Raw genomic sequence first — 16,487 nt, 5'->3', positions numbered from 1 at the left:
GTCATTTTGTATGTGCACATATGTGATTATGTAAAATATTTCTGGACGAACATGAAATAAGTGGATAAAAGTAACTGCATCCTGACTAAGAGTAGAGCGAAATTATACTTCTCACTGGGTAGTTTTTTTGTATCTTTCACATTTTGTACTATGTACATGTACCACCTATCCAAAAACTGAGTACAAAAAAAGATGGTGCATTCATATAACATAATAACATGAAGTTATAAACAATGATGCTGCACCAAGATACGGAAGCAACCTAAGTTCCATGAATTACTGAATAAAGAAGATGTGGTATGTATACAGAATGGAATAATGCTCCATTAAAAAAAAAAAAAAAAAAAAAAGAATGAAATCTTGCCATTCATGACAACACGATAGACCTACAGGGTATTATGGGAAGTGAAATACTCCAGAGAAAGACAAACACCTTTATCATTTCCCTTATATCCAGAATCTAAAAAACAAAGCAAATGAATGAACAGGCAGCAACAACAAAAGAGAAACAGACTGGGTGGCTAGAAACAGACCCAAGAGGAACAGACTGAGCACCTGGGTGGCTCAGTCAGTTAAGCACCCAACTTTTGATTTAGGCTCAGGTCATGATCTCATGGTTCATGAGACTGAGCCCTGCAATGGGCTCCATGTGCTTGAGATTCTCTCTCCCCCTCCTTCTCTCTCTGCCCCTCTTCCACTCACTTGCATGCATTCTCTCTCTCTTAAATAAATAAACTTCTTAAAAAAAGAAAGAAAGGGGCGTCTGGGTGGCTGAGTCAGTTAAGCGTCCGACTTCAGCTCAGGTGATGATCTCACTGTTCCTGAGTTCGAGCCCTGTATAGGGCTCTGTGCTGACAGCTCAGAGCCTGGAGCCTGCTTTGGATTCTCTGTCTCCCTCTCTCTCTGCTCCTGCCCTGATCACACTCTGTCTCAGTCTCTCAAAAAGTGAATAAAAGCTAAAAAAATAAAAATAAAAAAGAAAGAGAAGAAAGAGAGAAATAGACTCATAAATATTGGGAACAAACTGGTGTTGCCAAAGGGGAGAGGAGTGGAGGGATAGGTGGAATGGGTGAAAGGTATTAGAGGTACAAACTTCCAGTTATAAATAAATAAGTCTCAAGGATGAAAAATGCAGCATAGGGAATATAGTCAACATTACTATAATACACTTATCGTGGTGAACATTTTGTAAAGTATATAAGAGTTGAATCAGTATATTCTATACCTGAAGCTAATATTTTATGTCAACCACATGTCAATTAAAAATAATTTTTTAGGGGCACTTGTGTGGCTCAGTCAGTTAAGCATCCAACTTCAACTCAGATCATGATCACCCCGTTCATGGGTTCGAGCTCCACATCCGGCTCTGTGCTGACAGCTCAGAACCTGGAACCTGCTTCGGAGTCTGTGCCTCCCTCTCTCCCTGCCTCTCTCCCGCTCAAATTCTGTGTGTGTCTCTCTCTCTTAAAAAAAAAAATAATAATAATACTTTTTAAATACTTTTTTTTTAATGTTTATTTATTTTTGAGAGAGAGAGACAGAGAGACAGAGTGCAAGCAGGGGAGAGGCAGAGACAGAGGGAGGCACAGAATCCGAAGCAGGCTCCAGGCTCCAAGCTGTCAGTACAGAGCCCAACGCCAGGCTTGAACTCATGAACTGCGAGATCATGACCTAAGCCAAAGTCAGACACTTAACTGGATGAGCCACACAGTGCCCCTCTTTTTTTTTTAATGTTTATTTATTTTGAGAGAGGGAAAGAAAGCATGAGCAGGAGAAGGGAAGAGAGATAGGGAGACAGAGAATCCCAAGCAGGCTCCACCTGTCAGCACAGAACCCAACGTGGGGCTCAAACTCATGAACCATGAGATCATGACCTGAGCTGAAATCAAGAGTTAGACGCTTGACTGATCCACCCAGGAACTCCTGAATTAAAAATAATTTTTGTAAAATGATGCTGCATGGGACGCCTGGCTGGGTCAGTCAGTGGAGCATGCAATTCTTTGTCTCAAGATAATAGGTTGGAGCCAGGCATTAAAAAAGAAAAAAAAAAAAAAAAGATGCTGCAGACATCTGTTTATTGACATGGGGAAAAAAGCCTCTAAACGCTAAACCCAACTAACAAACCATTGTTAGACTTAAGACAATACCTATATTAATAATCTAAGTTAAATAAAACCCACTGCTAAAAATTGCCATTGACCAAGAAAAGATACATTAAAGTATTAGGATACATACACATGGACCAATTTGACAAGATTTCCCCCACTAGCAAAAGGGGATTTCCCCTTCTTATTTCACTTCCCTACCCTATTTCTGAAAGGTATAAACAGAGAGCAAGAAAACATTCTAGGAGGACCTGGGTGGCTCAGTCGGTTAGGAGTCCAACTCTTGGTTTCTGCTCAGGTCATGATCTCATGTTCATGAGTTCGTGCCCTACATCAGGTTCTGCGCTGGCAGTGTAGAGCCTGCTTGGGATTCCCTCTCTCTCTCTCTCTCTCTCTCTCTCTCTCTCTCCCCCTATCTCTCTCTGTCCTTCCCCTGCTCGTGTTCTCGCTCTCTCTCAAAATAAATAAACTTTAAAAAATTTTTTGAAAGCATTCCAGACAAGAAAAGAGGACATTAAACACCTTATTAGTATCTTCCTTCATGTAATATATAAAACATAATAGTTTCAGGTTGGTTGGTTGTTTTTCTCACTTGTCCTGCAAGAGATTTGAGTTATTCTCCACTCTAACTCTTTCAGCCATCATTTACCAGACAATGTAGAGAAGTCAAGTTGCTTTTTGAAGTAATTAACTATAATCTAATGCAATTTTTGTTTTTGTGCTTTTGTTGTGGCATGTTTGAGGCCTGTTTTTTCAGTAAGCATTGGTAGTGCATGTGCCAGCTCATCCGTCTAGAATTATGTTTCTGATTTTGCAACCATAAGATGTAAACAAAAAGAATCTCAGCAAGTTCTTCCTTGCTAACTAGCCAAGAAAACACACCTAATATGCACTAAGAGATGGGCATGTCAGGTATCAGATACACACGAAAAGGAAAGGTAGTCAGGCATAATGGCCACAAAGATAAAAGGCTTTCCAAGGAGTTCACAGATGGGTAATTTAGGAGGAAAACTAACTTTGAAAACTAAGGGCTGTGGTTAAACATGGAAAGTGAGCTGTATGTGTGCATCCACTCTACCAAACCTTTCCATACCCCTTTGGATTATTTTCACTGAACTATCACTAAAGCAAATGTATTAAGGTAAAAGCTTCCCAGATTGAAGAATATTTGGGTTTAAATGCAGGTGCGTCCTCTCCCCATTCCCAGAAGATCATACCATAAAAGTTTTGAAAGCCTCAGCCATGCTCAAGAACTTGTACCTTTAAGAGGTCTTAGACAATACCACTGGCACCTTCTTTTAAACCACAGCCACCGGAAAAATTCAACTAAAGAAATAAAAACTCCTTCCCAAACCCCCTCTGCACTTAGGCCAATTAGATAGATAGATAGACAGACAGACAGACAAACAGACAACCACTCAACCAACCTTAGCTCTATAAGCCAGCATTTCCCAAAATCAGAATTGGTAGACCTCTGTATCAAAATAAATTGGAGGGGGTGAGTGAGCCAATGATGACTATGTTGGGGACAGGAAAAACAAGAGTACCAATACCAATGACAATTAAGGAAGACCACGAAGTCTTTTCTAAGATGAAGACTTTGACTTGGACACACTGAAAGTTTTAGGAGGCAGAAAGACAACTAGGTAAGATGTCTAGCTGGTAAAGAGTAAGAGCCTTAAGTGCAAAAAAAAGCATGAATGACAGAAACGTATATTTCAGAGCCATTTAATTAGTGGTGAAAGATGAGAATGGCTGAGCAATCTTAATATGCACAAACTACTGATGACAGCACAACTGCTAAAAACATAAGTCTTTGGATACAGACACTTGAGCATGCAAGTAAGAAGTTGAGCCAGGGAGAAAGAAAAATGGGGTGCAGCTCAAGACACAGAGGGAAAATACAGTACAGTGAAAGCAAAGAGTTAAAATTTTCGATGTAAACAGAATTTGATGCACTGTAATGAATGAGCACAATGAGAACAGAGAAAATGCTAGTCAATGTATTTGGTGAGTATGAGAAATCAGTAACCCTAGGGCAATTAGTTTTCAGTATTTGGGGGTAAACATTAAATTACAAGTAGTGAAAGACCAGAGAAGTTACAAGAAAATGGAGACGGCAAATGAAAACCGCTCCAAGAACAGCTGAAAGCAGCTATCATTGCCTTAAAAAAAAAAAAAAAAAAAAGGTCTCTATGTCTCCCAATCTGAAATCTCCAACACCTCAAATACATCAATTCACTCACTTTATGAAATAGAACCTTAGGCATTAGCAATCATATGTTTAAACCTCCCAACAAAGTAAGTTATCTTTGCTGTCATGGGAAAGTCAACATTTTTTTAAGCATGCTTTTGGAATAGATGGCAACCAACATGAATGAGAGGGCATTTTTTGGAAGATAGTTTCTAAGATTTTTCTCTACACATTCAAATTAAACATGTATTAGACATTAACAATCCTGTACATGGTTCTATAGAACTCAAGCCAATAGTTCATACTAGTTTTTTAAGATTTTTTTTAATGTTTATTTTTGACAGAAAGAGATAACAAACGGGGGAGGGGTAGAGAGAGAGGGAGACAAAGAATCCCAAGCAAGCTCCAGGCTGCCAGCACAAAGCCCTACATAGAGCTTGAACTCATGAACCATGAGATCATGACCTCAAAATCAAGATTCACATACTTAACCAATTGAGCCACCCAGGCGTCCCTTAAAGATTTTATTTGTAAGTAATCTCTACACCCAACGTGGGGCTGGAACTCACAACCCCAAGATCAAGAGTCACATGCTCCACTGACCCAGCCAGCCCGGCGCCCCATCAATAGTTCATGTTAAAAAGGAGAGTGATAATTTAAAATACTAGCATTTGGTAATGGTAGCAAAGCTTTCATCTAAGGACATCAAAGCAACTCTTAAACACCTATTAATTATAGTCATTCTGAACTGTCCTGTTTGCTGCAGCAGAATACAAGCATGAACATGATCACATTCTACCTGAATGACACAAAGTATTATTTAAAACATTTGTGTTTAATATTCAATAATTATGATAAATGGGGGTATAACAACAAAAGTTGTTTTGGATAAGTACTTCCAAATGAAAAGTAAAATCTTCTCAACATGAACTTCAGTAACTGTCATCCAGAAAAATTCAGAAGGCCAGAATAAACTTTTTTTATTCTACTAAAGAAAAAAATCTATTAAATAAACTACAAACACTGTAAAAAAAAATACAACAAAAACACTGTTTTCAGCTACTTTAGATATACTTGATGTTTAATTCAAAAGGAGGTAATAAGGCAGAAAGAACTACAAAATGGGAGTAGAGGAACAGCCAGAATTTAGTGTACCTACAATGTGACAGGCACAGTACTGGGTTCCTTAAAATGTTATTCTTGGTTAACTGTCATAGCAATCCTATGACACAGTCACTATTATTTTTAGCTTACAAACAAACAAGAACACCAGAGTTTCCTCAAGTTCATATAGCCAGTAAAGGGCAATGCCAAGATTCTTGGCCACGCTGGTCTGTCTCTGAGCTGTGAAGCTGTCCTACTCAGCACAGTACCTACTCTAAGAAGCAAGTGATCCAGGTTAAAGTACTAACATTTCCACAGATCTAGGTTTCAGTTTCCTTTTCTATAAAATGAAGAGGGTAAACTCAATTATGTCTATAATTCTAGGTTATTATAATATACTAAGAGGTAGAATTATTTAGATTCATGCTTAAAGATACTTACCAATCACTTGTATACATTTTACTAGGTATAGCTCTAGGTTATCAGCTTTCATTCTATGCTCTTCTTGAGTGTTCTATCAGAAACTTAAAAAAGATCAACATAGGGGGTACCTGTCTGGCTCAGTCAGCAGAGAATGCAACTCTTGATCTCAGGGTCATGAGTTTAAGCCCTACATTGGGTGTATAGCTCACAAAAAAAAAAAAAAAAAGAGAGAGAGAGAGAGAGAGAGAGAGAGAGAGAGAGAAAGAAAGAAAAAGATCAACATAGGAGAGACAGAGCAGATACCAAGACCTCATTCCCAAAAGTAAGAAAAGAAATACACCAAAAGAAATATATAAGACAATTTAATGATGCTTAAGAAATTACAACTTTTGGGGCGCCTGGATGGCGCAGTCGGTTAAGCGTCCGACTTCAGCCAGGTCACGATCTCGCTGTCCGTGAGTTCGAGCCCCGCGTCAGGCTCTGGGCTGACTGCTCAGAGCCTGGAGCCTGTTTCCGATTCTGTGTCTCCCTCTCTCTCTGCCCCTGCCCCGTTCATGCTCTGTCTCTCTCTGTCCCAAAAATAAATAAACTTTAAAAAAAAAATTTATAAAAATAAAAAAAAAAGAAATTACAACTTTTTTTTAATGTTTATTTATTTATTTTGTGAGAGAGAATGAGCATGAGCAGGGAAGAGGGACAGAGGGAGAGGGACAGAAAATCCCAAGCAGGTTCCAAGCTCAGCGTGGAGCTAGACACAGGGCTTGATCCCACAACCCTGGGATCATGACATGAGCTGAAATCAAGTCAGACACCCAACAGATTGAGCCACCCAGGTGCCCAAAAAAATTACACCTTGATAAAAATCCTACAACAAAGCCTTTTAACATAAAGCTTTTAAATTTATGAATCTTAATGTGTTTTCATCATCAAAAGAATCACCAGAGTTCATTTATTAATTGCCAGCATTATTTATAAGACTTTGACACTTTGACTTTAAGACAGTAAAGACTGAGGTTCTTTGGAAAAAATGGCAGATTCTACATCTGGGGCAGGAAATGTAAAATGAGCCTGGAACATCTTATCCCAGATATGATGGTTAATTTTATATGACTCCTTGACTGCCAGGATGCCCAGACATTTGTTCAAATACTATTCTGGGTTTGTCTGTCAGGATGTTTCTGAATGAGATTAACATTTGAAATTGTAGACTAAGTAAAGCAAATTGCCCTCCCTGATGTGGGGAGCCCTATCCAATCATTTGAAGGCCAGAATGAACAAAAAAGCTGACACCCTCACAAGTAAGATGGAATTCGTCCTGCCTGACAGACTTCAGGCTGGTACACTGGTTTTCTTCCTTCCTTCAGACTAAAACCAAAAAAACACTGGCTCTTCCTGAGTCTTGAGCTGGACCGGAACTACATACACCACTAGCTCTCCTGGGCCTCCAGATGCTAAACACAGATCTTGAAACTTGTGAGCCTCTAAATTTCATAAGCGAATTTATTATAATAAATCTCTTTCTATATATATGCATATATCCTTTTGGTTATGTTTTTCTAGATAATACAGACTAATACACCACAATGCAAGAAAGTTATCACCGACTATTAGGGCCATGTCTAGAGGACGCAAGAGTCAGCTTAAAGAGACTCCAACTGACTAAAGATGGGACAAATTGAGTATCTTTTAAGTCTATGAGTTCACAATGACACTTGAAAAATTTTTTTTTGCTGGTCACCTGTATCCAAAGGTACCTTTTATCCTAATGCTAAGGAACCAATTCATTATTTTGATAACTGGTAAATAAAGGAAAAGGATCAAGCATTACTTATCCCACTTTTTCTAAATGAACTGTTCCTTCAAGTAACTAGATTGAGGACAGGAAATATCCTCTTAGAGAAATATTATAGATAATAAATGAGGATAGAGTGATTAAAAACTGTCACCACTTCACAAGTCCTAATAAATTATTAGATCTAAACAGTGATCACGAATGGCTACCGGTATCACCAAAGAGAGACAATCAGGCAATTCCCTACTGTCTGACAAAAACAAAAACAAAAACCCTAAATCTGATCTAGTCCCTAAATCTGTGTTGTTCACTACAGGAGTCACTAGCCCCATGTGGCTACTAGGCACTTGCAATTGTAGCAAATTCTAATTGAGATGTGATATGTGTAAAATATACACCAGATTTCTAAGATTTAGTACAAAAAATGTAAAATACATCAATAGTTATGCTGGCTTCATGTTGAAATAATATTCTGGATATAGTAAGTGGAATAAAATATATTAAAACCAATTTCTCAGGGCGCCTGACTGGCTCAGTCAGTTAAGCGTCTGACTTCAGCTCGGGTCATGATCTCATAATCTGTGAGTTCGAGCCTCGCGTCGGGCTCTGTGCTGACAGCTGAAAACCTGGCACCTACTTCGGATTCTGTGTCTCCCTCTCTCTCTGCCCCTCCCTGCTCACACTGTCTCTGTCTCAAAAATAAATGAAAACATTAAAATAAATAAATAAACAAATAAATAAATAACCAATTTCTCCTGTTTTATGTTTTTAAAGTGGATACCAGAAAGAATTCAAATTATCAATATGTGGCTCAAATTTATGGCTTTCTTTTTATTTATACTAGACAATGCTGCTCTAGATCTCATTAACAATTTTTATAAAATAAATGTGACAGAAAAACATGTTGAACACCATCCCAGAGATGGAGTTACAAAGATCCAGGCTGCAAGAATCTCTAAAAAAGAAAAGACCCAGTTTCTTCAACAACAAAACAAAATTGCAAGGAAAAAAAAAAAGAAAAAACAGAGTGAGATGGAAAGGGAATGTGTAGATTTAAAAAGACATAATATAAGGAAGGAGGCAAAAAGGTCTCCTCATCACATCTTTTCTTTCTTTCTTTCTCTTTTTTTTAACATTTATTTATTTTTGAGAGAGAGAGTCCAAGCATGGGAGGGGCAGAGAGGGAAGGAGACAGAAAATTGGAAGCAGACTCCACACTATCAGCACAGAATTTAACGTGGGACTCGAAGTCATGAACTATAAGATCATGCATGACCTAAGCCAAAGTTCAACGCTCAACCAATTGAGCCACCCAGGTACCCCAGCTCTTTGACATTAAACTGGAAAAGACAAGAAAAGAAAAGGTATACAGATCGGGAAAAAAAAAGAATAAAAACTGTCCATCTAAGCAAATGACATGATCATCTATGTAAAAAAATCCACAAGAATCAGTAACAACTCCTGAAATAAATGAGCAAGTATAGCAAGGTTGCAGAACACAGGTTAAAATACAAAAGTCAACTGCTTTTCTATATACCAGCAATGAAGAAGTGGAATTTGAAATGAAAACACAGTAACATTTATATTAATACCAAAAAAAAAAAAAAAGTTTCATACTTGGGTATGAAACTAACAAAACTGTATAAAACCTACATGAAATAAACTGCAAATTCTGATAAATGAAACCATAGAACTAAATAAATGAATGGAAACATATTCCATGTTCATGGATAGTAAGACTCAACATTAACAAGATGTCAGTTCTTCCCAATTTAATCTACAGATTCAATGCATCCCAATCAAAAGCCCAGCAAGTTACTTTGTGGGTATCAACAAACTCATTCTGAATATTTATTTCATGGAGAGGCAAAAGACCAAGAAAAGCCAACATAATATTGAAGGAGAACAAAGTTGGAGGACAACTGCTGCTACCCAACATTAAGACTTACTATAAAGCTACAGTAGTCAAGACAAAATGATATTGGCTAAAAAACAAATACAGCAATGGATCAGAATAGAGAGCCCAAAAATAGACACCTGGAAATATAGTCATCTGATCTTTGACAAAAGAAAGGAGTCAATAAAATTAAGAAGAGTCTTTTCAACAAATGGTGGCTGAACAAACAGACATCAAATATGGTAAATCTCTACCTCTTCTATTCAATTTTGCTGTGATCCTAAAACTGCTCTAAAGAAATATTTTTTAATAGTAATATTTTTTAAATACTTATGAGACATATTAACCACTTGCAACATATGAGCCTTATTTGAATTGCAACTTAAAAACAGTTTAAAAAAAAATTGTGACTGGGCGCCTGGGTGGCTCAGTCAGTCAAGTGTCCAACTCTTGATTTTGGCTCAGGTCATGATGTCATTAGTTTGTGGAGTTGAGCCCACATCAGGCTCCACACTGACAGCACAGAGCCTGCTTGCGATTCTTTCTCCCTCTTAGCCCCTCCCCCTTCTCTTAAAATAAATAAACTTTAAAATCATAATAATACGGAGGTAAAAATAATATGGGAGGGCAGATGCAAGGGGATACAGGTGAAACAAACTGGCAATGAGCTAATAATTTTGTAGTCCTGGGACAGGTAAATGGGAATTCATTACACTATCCTCCCCAGTTGTGTAAAACCACAGAATTTGAGTTAAAAAGAACTTTGGAGGGGTGCCTGGGTGGCTCGGTCAGTTAAGCGTCTGACCTCAGCTCAGGTCATAATCTCACAGTTCATGAGTTCGGGCCCAGAGTCAGGCTCTGTGCTGATAGCTCGGAGCCTGGAGCCTGCTTTGGATTCTGTGTCTCCCTCTCTCTCTGCCCCTCCCCTGCTCAAGCTCTGTGTCTCTGCCTCTCAAAAATAAATAAATATTTTTTAAAAAAGAAGAAGAACTTTGGAAATCAGAGAATGGTAAACGTGAGCGAAAGAAATGGAAACAAAGCCAAAAATATCTGAGTTTGTGACCTGGATAAAAAACTTTGAGTTTCATTTTTTTCATCTATAAAAATAAGTATAAAACACTAAGTACCTTACACAGGGTGGCTTAGCATTAAGTGGAATAACACATACAAAAACATGTATTTCCTTAAAAAGCCAAATGTTTCCTAAAGTACTAAACAAACACAAACTCGACTGGCCTAATCTCTTTTTGAAAGTGAGAAAAATTTTTTAAATCCTCATAAGTCTACATGCAATTTGCTCCTCCTTCCTAAAACCATCCCTTTATCCCCAGTAACCATCACTTTATCCCCAGAATATACTGTATACAGTGTATCCCAGTTTTATACAGAAGACACTCTACATATTCCCCATGCTTAAATGGTGACTTATTTTAAGATGAAAAGAATTTTACAAACTTACCGCTCACCAGCTAGTGTTAGTTACTACTACCAGTTATTTGGTGATTTTTAGAGTTCCAAATAGACACACTTCTTTTGGCTAACAGGTGGTACTTATTACTTTTGCCATTAAGAAATAGTTTAATGAGGGGTGCCTGGGTGGCTCAGTCAGTTGAGCGACTGACTTCAGCTCAGGTTATGATCTCACGGTTTGTGAGTTCGAGCCCTGCGTCAGGCTCTGTGCTGACAACTCAGAGCCTGGAGCCTGCTTCGGATTCTGTGTCTCCCTCTCTCTCTGCCCTCCCCCGCTCATGCTCTGTCTCTCTCTGTCTCAGAAATGAACATTAAAAATTAAAAAAAAAAAAGAAAGAAATAGTTTAATGAGCTTCCTTTCCAACCCAGGCCCAGCAGAATGGCTCCTGCAAAGAAGGGTGGAGAGAAGAAGAGTCATTCTCCATCAACGAGGTAGCGACCAGAGAATACACAATCAACATTCACAAGCGCATCCATGGAGTGAGTTTCAAGAAGCATGCTCCTCAGGCACTCAAAGAGATCCGGATATTTGCTATGAAGGAGATGGGAACCCCAGATGTGCGCATTGACACCAGGCTCAACAAAGCTGTTTGGGCCAAAGGAATAAGGAATATTCCATACCATATCCGTGTGCAGTTGTCCAGAAAACATAACGAGGATGAAGATACACCAAACAGGCTCTATACACTGGTTACCTATGTACCTGTCACCACTTTCAAAAATCTACAGACTGTTAATGTGGATGAGAACTGCTGATTGTCAAATAAAGGTATAAAACTATAAAAAGAAATTGTTTAATGAGTGTTTGCCATTAAAACTAGCCCTGATATTCACATCCCAGAGAAAGCTAAATCACTTGATGCCAGTTCTTTACGGATTTCAAGGATCTCACACATATTTTAGTTAAAATTTATTAAAAATTTCTTTCCTCAGGGTGCCTGGGTGGTTCAGTCAGTTAAGCATCTGACTCTGGCTCAGGTCATGATCTCAGTTTGTGGGTTCGAGCCCCACGTTGAGCCCCATGTTGAGCTCCACGCTGGCAGTGTAGAGCCTACTTGGGATTCTCTCTCTCTCCTCGCCTCTCTCTCTCTACCCCTCCCCCACTTGTGTGTACATGTGCTCACTCTCTCAAAATAAATGAATAAACTTTAAGTTAAAAAAAAAAATTTCTTTTCTCAATTTTTTTAAGTTAAATACCTTAGGAAAGAATAACATATTTAGGCAAAAACAACCTAATAGATGCTGCAACATTTGTACAATGGTATAAATCATTTCGGTCAATGGTTATTTTGGGGTGTCAAATTTTAGATACTTTGGTCACCTCTATATAGTCTAAAGTTTTCTATATAATGAAGCATTTTTATGATAGAAAAAAAGCTTTGTATAAATATAGAATAATAGAGGACTTCATTCTATAAAGGAACATGGAAACAATAATGAATACTAAATTGTTTTGTAGTTACTGATGTAACTTCATTAAATGAAAATTGCTATGTAAAAGAAGTTAATAGGTCTCCATCAGTTGGTCATCAATTAATAGTAACTATTTTTAATAGAAATATAATCTTTTAATAAAATTTTATAAATTTTTAATGTTAGTGTCCAGTGGAAAATTTTTAAATTTTGAGGTGACATTTATGTAATTGAAGAGTTCTGAAAATAGTTACAATGACATTACTGTTCTGACCTCTGTTCTCATATATTATCTTGGAGAGCCATCTGAGGCCTCAGAAGAATGGGGGAATGACCAGGAAGCTCAGACAACAGGAATCAAAATTTACAAGTCCCAACCAAGAGTCAGGAGTCCTACCTGTGTAACTCAATCTGTGGTTCAAGAACCACATTCAAGAAATCAGCTGGTGTGCTTAATAAAAAATCAGACTCCCCCAAAACCTAACCCAAAAAGACTGAATCAGAATATATATGAAAGTATCAAGCCACATAACAGCACTTCACTAAAGATTATTTTATTTTTTCCTATAAACCTTAAATAGCTTCCCCCAGCCCATGAAACCATCTCACATCATTTAAATAATTCCAAATATCTCATCTTGCAAAGTGATCCTAGTACCTGGTTCTGCCTCTCTTGGCAAAAGGATGCATCCGCAGACCTGAGATCCTTCTGGCTTCAGTTAACACCAAGGGACCCAGGGCTGCCTACACCTAAGTGGGGCGGACTACAAAGAGCTTCTACCCTGGGATTAACAACTCTGCTCAGGAGCTTTCATGTTCATCTTCTAACCTGGAAGTCTCTGAATTTTGCACTGCCTACAACTCCTAGTAGTATTAGCAAATTTCCTTCTCCTGGTAGCAAACCTAGTTATTTGTTCTGTCAGTGATTCAACTGCAGAGTGTTCTGTCAGTGACCAAATTGTACAGTGATAAATCTTCGAAGAAGTGCCTCAGATTAATTACAAAGGAGGCCTCCTTCTCTTACTTTTTATCTCCTTGATACCAAAACTACCTTCCACACTTCATATCCCTGAATTTCAACTCCATACTCTCCCCCAAATTCCTGACATATAAACTGTTTTATTTCACAATCAACATCTATTTGTGTTTTTTGTTTTCATCTTAATTTTATTGTCAATGTTGTCCATTATAGATAGAATTTTAGATATAAATACATCTTCTCTCTAACGAGGACATTTCCATTCTTCGTTTTTAACCTATTCTCAAAAGCTAGAAAACACTACAGTACTGTTTCAGGTTACAGCATATTATTTATGAAAGAAAATTTTTAAAAAATTTTTAACGTTTATTTATTTTTGAGAGAGAGAGACAGAGCATGAACAGGGGAGGGGCAGAAAGCTAGGGAGACACAGAATCCGAAGCAGGCTCCAGGCTCTGAGCTGTCAGCATGGAGCCCAATGTGGGGCTCAAACTCATAAACCTTGAGATCATGACCTGAACTGAAATCAAGAGTCAGACACTTAACCAACTGAGCCACCCAGGCGCCCCTATAAAACAAAACTTTAAAAGGGTGGAGATACGTAGTTGATTAAACTACTAAAAAATTTAAAATACCAAACATTTTGATTTGATCATATGTACATACTATATTTTTATTAATATTCATTAATAATGTTTATTTTAGGGTCACTTGGGTGGCTCAGACAATTAAGCCTCTGACTCTTGATTCTGGCTCAGGTCATGATCTTCATGGTTCATCAATTCAAGCCCTGTGTCAGGTTCTGCATCAGCAGTAGAGACACTACTTGGGATTCTCTCTCTCTCTCTCTCTCTCTCTCTCTCTCTCTCTCTCTTTGCCCCCTTCTCTCTCTCTTAAAATAAATACATTTTTAAAAATAAGAATAATAATGTTTATTTTAGGGAAATGTTATAAACAATTCAATATTATTATACAGAAAAGGCTAGTTACTACATCCAGTTAGTCATTTAAGACTGTATTAATCACACAGGAAACTTTCTGGCAGGATTCCTAATCTCCAATATTTTAACAGAAAGTTACATATGTTGAACTTCCAGTTAAGTGAATCTATCAGGTTACAAAGCCATATATATATGTGAAATGAAGTTATTTTAGGATAAGAGATGATTTATTTCAATTTTACATTTACTTATATTTTCTAAAATTTCTTTAAGGTATCTGAACTACTTCTGTAATAAGAATAACACAAGCTTTTCTTTTTCATAATTTTCAATAGCCATCTCTCCAAACAGAGGAACAATTCTGTTCCTGGGTGCTCAAAACACTTTTACTCACTACACTTCAAAATGTGGCTAGTTTAAAAGAGCTAATGTTGGTTTAATTGATCTCAGCCTCTGTCCTATTTCAGACAACTACTCAAGCAGTTTTATAGTTACGTTTGTTTCGTTGATTCATCCACTTAATCAAACATTTTATTAAATACCCATTCAATGCTAGGCACTGTCACATCCTGGCTTCCTAATGAGTCTTAGGGTCACTGTCTGTTGACATCTTTATTTTATTTTATTTTATTTTTGAGACAGAGAGAGACAGAGCATGAGCGGGGGAGGGGCAGAGATAGGAGACCTAGAATCTGAAGCAGGCTCCAGGCACAGAGCCCGACACGGGGCTAGAACTCACTGACCGTGAGATCATGACCTGAGCTGAAGTTGGACGCTGAACCGACTGAGCCACCCAAGCGCCCCTGTTGACATCTTTCTTGATGAAACAGCATACATAGTTCTCATTCACACTCAGGATGCACTATAATTCCATAGAGATCAAGTAAAAAAATACTGTAACTACATGAGCAAAACACCACCATTATTGCCACCATTAATACCTTGTCCAATCTGAAGCAATGTTTCAGGTTGAAAGTTATTTCATACAGTCACCCACTAACTAGCCAGGAAAAGTTTACCTCTCTCAAACCCCACCTAAAAATTTTGCCTTTTTTACATTTTCAGATTAACTTACACATTGATACATTCACATGGATGCTAACAACAGCCTGCAAATTATGAGATATTCTGTTAAATTATAAAGATTGTAGACCCTTCTTTCTTGGGTATAAACATAAGACAGGCATATTTATGCAGAAAAATGTTTAAAAAAATAAACTTTCTGTTTTGAAATGCCACTAAAACCAAGCATGAGGAAGATTCAATAATATAAAATTGAATCAAAAAAGTCTTACCACCAGATTCAGAAAAATACAAACTAGTAATAGCACCATACAAAATTAGGATTAGGTGTGTGGTACATTTTTTTGTTAATAATCTTTCACTCAAATGTTTCTCTAACTGGTATACCTGGGATGTGGTCTGGGAGTATAATGAACCTAACCCTAACTCTCCTTGAAATGACGTACAGTAATGCCAGTACACAGCTACTTTTGGAGGTGATATTTGTCATGTTTCCTATTCCTCCATCTTTTAATGTGTGTGAAACAAACTGAACTGCATTAGAGAAACATACCAAATCACGAAATAATCTAACAAGACAAAAATGAAAGCTTTATTTAAAAACTAATTTAAAGAAGACAACACTAATGACCTTACAGAAATAAAAAAGGTTATAAGGGAACACTATGAACAACTGCACACCAACAAATGAGACAACCTAGATGAAATGGATAAATTCCTAGAAACACACAAACTATCCAAATTGACTAAAGAATAGAAAATTTCAACATATGTATAACAAGTAAAGAGACTGAGTCAGCAACCTCCCAACAAAGAAAAGTCCAGGACCAGAAGGCTTTACTGCTGAATCCTACCAAACATATAGAATAGAATTAATGCAATCCTTCTCAAAGTCCTCCAAAAAACAGAAGAGCAGGGACCACTTCCTAACTCACTCTACTGCGCCACCCTGATAACAAAGCCAGACAAAGACATCACAAGAAAACTACAAACCAATATTCTTTATGAATACAGATGGAGAAACCCTCAGTGAGATACCAGCAAATGAAATCCAGCAACACAGTAAAAGGATTATACTCAACCAGTAGAATTTATCTCAGGAGTGCAAGGGCAGTTCAATATATGTAACTAAACAATGCAACAGAC

At 37.6% G+C, this 16,487-nt stretch overlaps 1 protein-coding gene and 1 pseudogene across 2 annotated transcripts in view; one reads left to right on the top strand and one right to left on the bottom strand.

Annotated features, from left to right (window-relative positions):
• The window catches only part of MEMO1 (mediator of cell motility 1), a 136,891-nt gene that overhangs the window by 88,122 nt on the left and 32,282 nt on the right, over nt 1–16,487 (bottom strand). The gene's annotated exons all lie outside the window — the stretch shown is intronic.
• Nucleotides 11,365–11,741, top strand: LOC125161672 (60S ribosomal protein L31-like; annotated as a pseudogene).

This window comes from Prionailurus viverrinus, chromosome A3 (assembly GCF_022837055.1).
Source record: "Prionailurus viverrinus isolate Anna chromosome A3, UM_Priviv_1.0, whole genome shotgun sequence".
Lineage (NCBI taxonomy): Eukaryota > Metazoa > Chordata > Mammalia > Carnivora > Felidae > Prionailurus > Prionailurus viverrinus.
Note: the sequence above shows the minus strand (reverse complement) of the source record. Positions and strands in the feature narration are given on the sequence as shown.